Source organism: Hyla sarda, chromosome 1, assembly GCF_029499605.1.
Source record: "Hyla sarda isolate aHylSar1 chromosome 1, aHylSar1.hap1, whole genome shotgun sequence".
In the NCBI taxonomy this organism is placed as follows: Eukaryota; Metazoa; Chordata; class Amphibia; order Anura; family Hylidae; genus Hyla; species Hyla sarda.
This window is the reverse complement of record NC_079189.1, coordinates 606,251,702-606,257,701: the sequence shown is the minus strand read 5'-3', so window position 1 is coordinate 606,257,701 and position 6,000 is coordinate 606,251,702.

The following is a 6,000-nucleotide window of genomic DNA, read 5'->3' as shown; positions in this document are numbered from 1 at the left end:
TGTACACAGTAGAGCTGTATATGTGTAATGTGCATATAGCTGAGCTGTATGTGTACACAGTAGAGCTGTATATGTGTAATGTACATGTAGCTGAGCTGTATGTGTACACAGTAGAGCTGTATATGTGTAATGTACATGTAGCTGAGCTGTATGTGTACACAGTAGAGCTGTATATGTGTAATGTACATGTAGCTGAGCTGTATGTGTACACAGTAGAGCTGTATATGTGTAATGTACATGTAGCTGAGCTGTATGTGTACACAGTAGAGCTGTATATGTGTAATGTACATGTAGCTGAGCTGTATGTGTACACAGTAGAGCTGTATATGTGTAATGTACATGTAGCTGAGCTGTATGTGTACACAGTAGAGCTGTATATGTGTAATGTGCATGTAGCTGAGCTGTATGTGTACACAGTAGAGCTGTATATATGTAATGTACATGTAGCTGAGCTGTATGTGTACACAGTAGAGCTGTATATGTGTAATGTACATGTAGATGAGCTGTATGTGTACACAGTAGAGCTGTATATGTGTAATGTACATGTAGCTGAGCTGTATGTGTACACAGTAGAGCTGTATATGTGTAATGTACATGTAGCTGAGCTGTATGTGTACACAGTAGAGCTGTATATGTGTAATGTACATGTAGCTGAGCTGTATGTGTACACAGTAGAGCTGTATATGTGTAATGTACATGTAGCTGAGCTGTATGTGTACACAGTAGAGCTGTATATGTGTAATGTACATGTAGCTGAGCTGTATGTGTACACAGTAGAGCTGTATAGGTGTAATGTACATGTAGCTGAGCTGTATGTGTACACAGTAGAGCTGTATAGGTGTAATGTGCATGTAGCTGAGCTGTATGTGTACACAGTAGAGCTGTATATGTGTAATGTGCATGTAGCTGAGCTGTATGTGTACACAGTAGAGCTGTATGTGTGTAATGTACATGTAGCTGAGCTGTATGTGTACACAGTAGAGCTGTATGTGTGTAATGTGCATGTAGCTGAGCTGTATGTGTACACAGTAGAGCTGTATATGTGTAATGTACATGTAGCTGAGCTGTATGTGTACACAGTAGAGCTGTATGTGTAATGTACATGTAGCTGAGCTGTATGTGTACACAGTAGAGCTGTATATGTGTAATGTGCATGTAGCTGAGCTGTATGTGTACACAGTAGAGCTGTATGTGTAATGTACATGTAGCTGAGCTGTATGTGTACACAGTAGAGCTGTATGTGTAATGTACATGTAGCTGAGCTGTATGTGTACACAGTAGAGCTGTATATGTGTAATGTACATGTAGCTGAGCTGTATGTGTACACAGTAGAGCTGTATAGGTGTAATGTACATGTAGCTGAGCTGTATGTGTACACAGTAGAGCTGTATGTGTAATGTGCATGTAGCTGAGCTGTATGTGTACACAGTAGAGCTGTATATGTGTAATGTACATGTAGCTGAGCTGTATGTGTACACAGTAGAGCTGTATATGTGTAATGTACATGTAGCTGAGCTGTATGTGGACACAGTAGAGCTGTGTGTAATGTACATGTAGCTGAGCTGTATGTGTACACAGTAGAGCTGTATATGTGTAATGTGCATGTAGATGAGCTGTATGTGTACACATTAGAGCTGTATATGTGTAATGTGCATGTAGCTGAGCTGTATGTGTGTACACAGTAGAGCTGTATATGTGTAATGTGCATGTAGCTGAGCTGTATGTGTACACAGTAGAGCTGTATATGTGTAATGTGCATGTAGCTGAGCTGTATGTGTACACAGTAGAGCTGTATATGTGTAATGTGCATGTAGCTGAGCTGTATGTGTACACAGTAGAGCTGTATATGTGTAATGTACATGTAGCTGAGCTGTATGTGTACACAGTAGAGCTGTATATGTGTAATGTACATGTAGCTGAGCTGTATGTGTACACAGTAGAGCTGTATATGTGTAATGTGCATGTAGCTGAGCTGTATGTGTACACAGTAGAGCTGTATATGTGTAATGTACATGTAGCTGAGCTGTATGTGTACACAGTAGAGCTGTATATGTGTAATGTGCATGTAGCTGAGCTGTATGTGTACACAGTAGAGCTGTATATGTGTAATGTACATGTAGCTGAGCTGTATGTGTACACAGTAGAGCTGTATATGTGTAATGTGCATGTAGCTGAGCTGTATTTGTACACAGTAGAGCTGTATATGTGTAATGTGCATATAGCTGAGCTGTATGTGTACACAGTAGAGCTGTATATGTGTAATGTACATGTAGCTGAGCTGTATGTGTACACAGTAGAGCTGTATATGTGTAATGTACATGTAGCTGAGCTGTATGTGTACACAGTAGAGCTGTATATGTGTAATGTACATGTAGCTGAGCTGTATGTGTACACAGTAGAGCTGTATATGTGTAATGTACATGTAGCTGAGCTGTATGTGTACACAGTAGAGCTGTATATGTGTAATGTACATGTAGCTGAGCTGTATGTGTACACAGTAGAGCTGTATATGTGTAATGTACATGTAGCTGAGCTGTATGTGTACACAGTAGAGCTGTATATGTGTAATGTGCATGTAGCTGAGCTGTATGTGTACACAGTAGAGCTGTATATGTGTAATGTGCATGTAGCTGAGCTGTATGTGTACACAGTAGAGCTGTATATGTGTAATGTACATGTAGCTGAGCTGTATGTGTACACAGTAGAGCTGTATATGTGTAATGTACATGTAGCTGAGCTGTATGTGTACACAGTAGAGCTGTATATGTGTAATGTACATGTAGCTGAGCTGTATGTGTACACAGTAGAGCTGTATATGTGTAATGTACATGTAGCTGAGCTGTATGTGTACACAGTAGAGCTGTATATGTGTAATGTACATGTAGCTGAGCTGTATGTGTACACAGTAGAGCTGTATATGTGTAATGTGCATGTAGCTGAGCTGTATGTGTACACAGTAGAGTTGTATATATGTAATGTACATGTAGCTGAGCTGTATGTGTACACAGTAGAGCTGTATATGTGTAATGTACATGTAGATGAGCTGTATGTGTACACAGTAGAGCTGTATATGTGTAATGTACATGTAGCTGAGCTGTATGTGTACACAGTAGAGCTGTATATGTGTAATGTACATGTAGCTGAGCTGTATGTGTACACAGTAGAGCTGTATATGTGTAATGTACATGTAGCTGAGCTGATGCCATTTGTTATCACATAGTTGTCCGGTTCCTTTATAAATCCTAATGATATAAGAAATCCCGCCAATGCTCCTGATCAGAAGTTTCTGTCCTATATACGTTCGTTCTTATGGACACACACGATTATATACACAGGATACAATGACAATAATTTCCGGCACCTGTGGCTTCGTTCATTACATTTAGTGTCTGTGTATAAATAGTATAACAAATGAAAAGAGGTGTAGTGCACTCACCGCTCAGTCTGTAGTCAGCCGCTATCAAAGCCGGTCCAGGGTAGCGGGATCACGCTGTGTGGTATGGAGCGCTCGGAGGCGATGCCGACATTTCGCGCATACAGACGCGCTTCGTCCGGCCTCTGAGTGAGTTTGTTCGCTCTCATGTTGATGCTCTGAGCAGGTGAGATACTGAGCCATGGGGAGCAGAAAAGAACTGTCACCTGTGTATTAAGGTAATAAAATTTTATACAGATGGGAAAGGATAGAAAAAGATCCAGAGCCTTGAAGACGCCGGTCACTACTGTTTAATCACTTATTAAGAAATGTACAATCCGGGGATCTCCTAATACCAAGACCAGGTCAGGTGACCAACGAAAGATTCCACCACCACTAAAAACTACTTTTTTATTTATTTATTTATTTTTTTCTGGTGTGTGGAATCTGCCAATTTTGTACCCTGTGGCAATTTTTTTCTACTGCCTTCAGGTTACCACTCCGTGGGTAGGATGCAGAGCGCCCGGTCCATTTAGTGTGAGGAGGGATGTATAGCATCATTACTCACCTCCACCGGCCGTATATTATACACTGATCTACATCCTAGATCTGAATGAATGAACTAATCGTATGAAATACTTTTGTCTTTACATAGTTGAATGCGCTGACAACAAAATCACACAAAAATTATCAATGGAAATGAAATGTAGCAACCCATGGAGGTCTGGATATGGAGTCACACTCAAAATCACAGTGGAAAACCCCACTACAGGCTGATCCAACTTTATGTAATGTCCTTATAACAAGTCACAATGAGGCTCAGTAGTGTGTGTGGCCTCCACGTGCCCGTATGACCTCCCTACAACGCCTGGGCATGATCCTGATGAGGTGGAGGATGGTCTCCTGAGGGATGTCCTCCCAGACCTGGACTAAAGCATCCGCCAACTCCTGGACAGTCTGTGGTGGATGGAGCGAGACGTCCCAGATGTGCTCAAACGGATTCAGGTCTGGGGAACGGGCGGCCAGTCCATAGCATCAACGCCTTCCTCTTGTAGGAACTGCTGACACACTCCAGCCACATGAGGTCTAGCATTGTCTTGTATTATGAGGAACCCAGGGCCAACTCACCATCATATGGTCTCACAAGGGGTCTGAGGATCTCATCTCGGTACCTAATGGCAGTCAGGCTACCTCTGGCAATCACATGGAGGGCTGTGCGGCCCGCCAAAGAAATGCCAACCCACACCATTACTGACCCACCGCCAAACCGGTCATGCTGGGGGATGCTGCAGGCAGCAGAACGTTCTCCACGGCGTCTCCAGCTCAGCTACAAGTACATTACACACAGTGTATTCAGCTATCTATAGATTGTTGTGTATAAAGAAGCCGGCGTCCACTTACCTCCTCCTGTTCCGGATCAGTGATGACGTCATTAGTAGTGTTGAGCGGCATAGGCCATATTCGAATTCGCGAATATTCGCGAATATATGGACGAATATTCGTCATATATTCGCGAATATTCGCATATTCGTTATATTATCGTTTTATTTTCGCATATGCGAATATTCGCGTATGCGAAAATTAACATATGTGAATATTAGCATATACAAAATTAGCATACGCGAAAATTCGCATATGCGAAAAGTCGCATATGCTAATTTTTGCATATGCAAATTTTCGCACGCCAGTCTCACACAGTAGTATTACAGACTTCTTTACACCACGCAAGCTGGAAGCAGGGAGGGGTGATCACTGTGATGTGTACTGTGAAAAAAAAAACAAAAAAAAACGAATATCCGTAATTACGAATATATAGCGCTATATTCGCGAAATTCGCGAATATGCGATATTCGCGAATAATATTCGAATTGCGAATATTCGCGAGCAACACTAGTCATTAGGGGCGAAACTAAAAGCAGGGACCAGGGGTGATGAGTGTATTAAGCCCTGATCACTTTGTACATTTTACCTTCTGGCAGTGTCTTCCCAGACAGGGAGACTCCAGCTGTTGCTAAACTACAACTACTAGTATACCCCAACAGCCAAAGGCAGTCTGGGCATGCTGGGAGTTGTAGTTTTGCAACAAACCCATTTTCATGTTTTTCTCTTCTTCTTGTTTTAGATCCGTCTATTCTGGGGACTACATCGGATTTTGTCAACTATGTCAATGACCAGTGTTTTTTTTTTTTTCATTTAATAAAATGGCTACGAGGGCTTTGGCGGAGTGTTTTTTTAAATAAAATTTTTTTTTTTGTTTTTTTAATTTCATTTTCTGGCTTAGTAGTGGAAGCCGTTATAGATAGAGTCCATTACTGAGCTGGGGGTTAGTGTTAGCTCCAAAAACAGCTACCGCTAACCACCAAATATTACCCAGTTAACCAAAAATGGCGCTCCTTGGCCTAGCCAATAACAGGCTGGTATTATTTAGTCTGGGGAGAGCCAGTAATAATGGTCCTCGCCCACCCTGGTAACATCAGGCTGTATTTTATTTCCATAACACAAATAAGGTAATGTCTTCCTAAACAGGGAGCCTAAAATTGCTGCAAAACTACAATTAATTGGCAAAAATCAGCGCTTCTGCCGCTTGA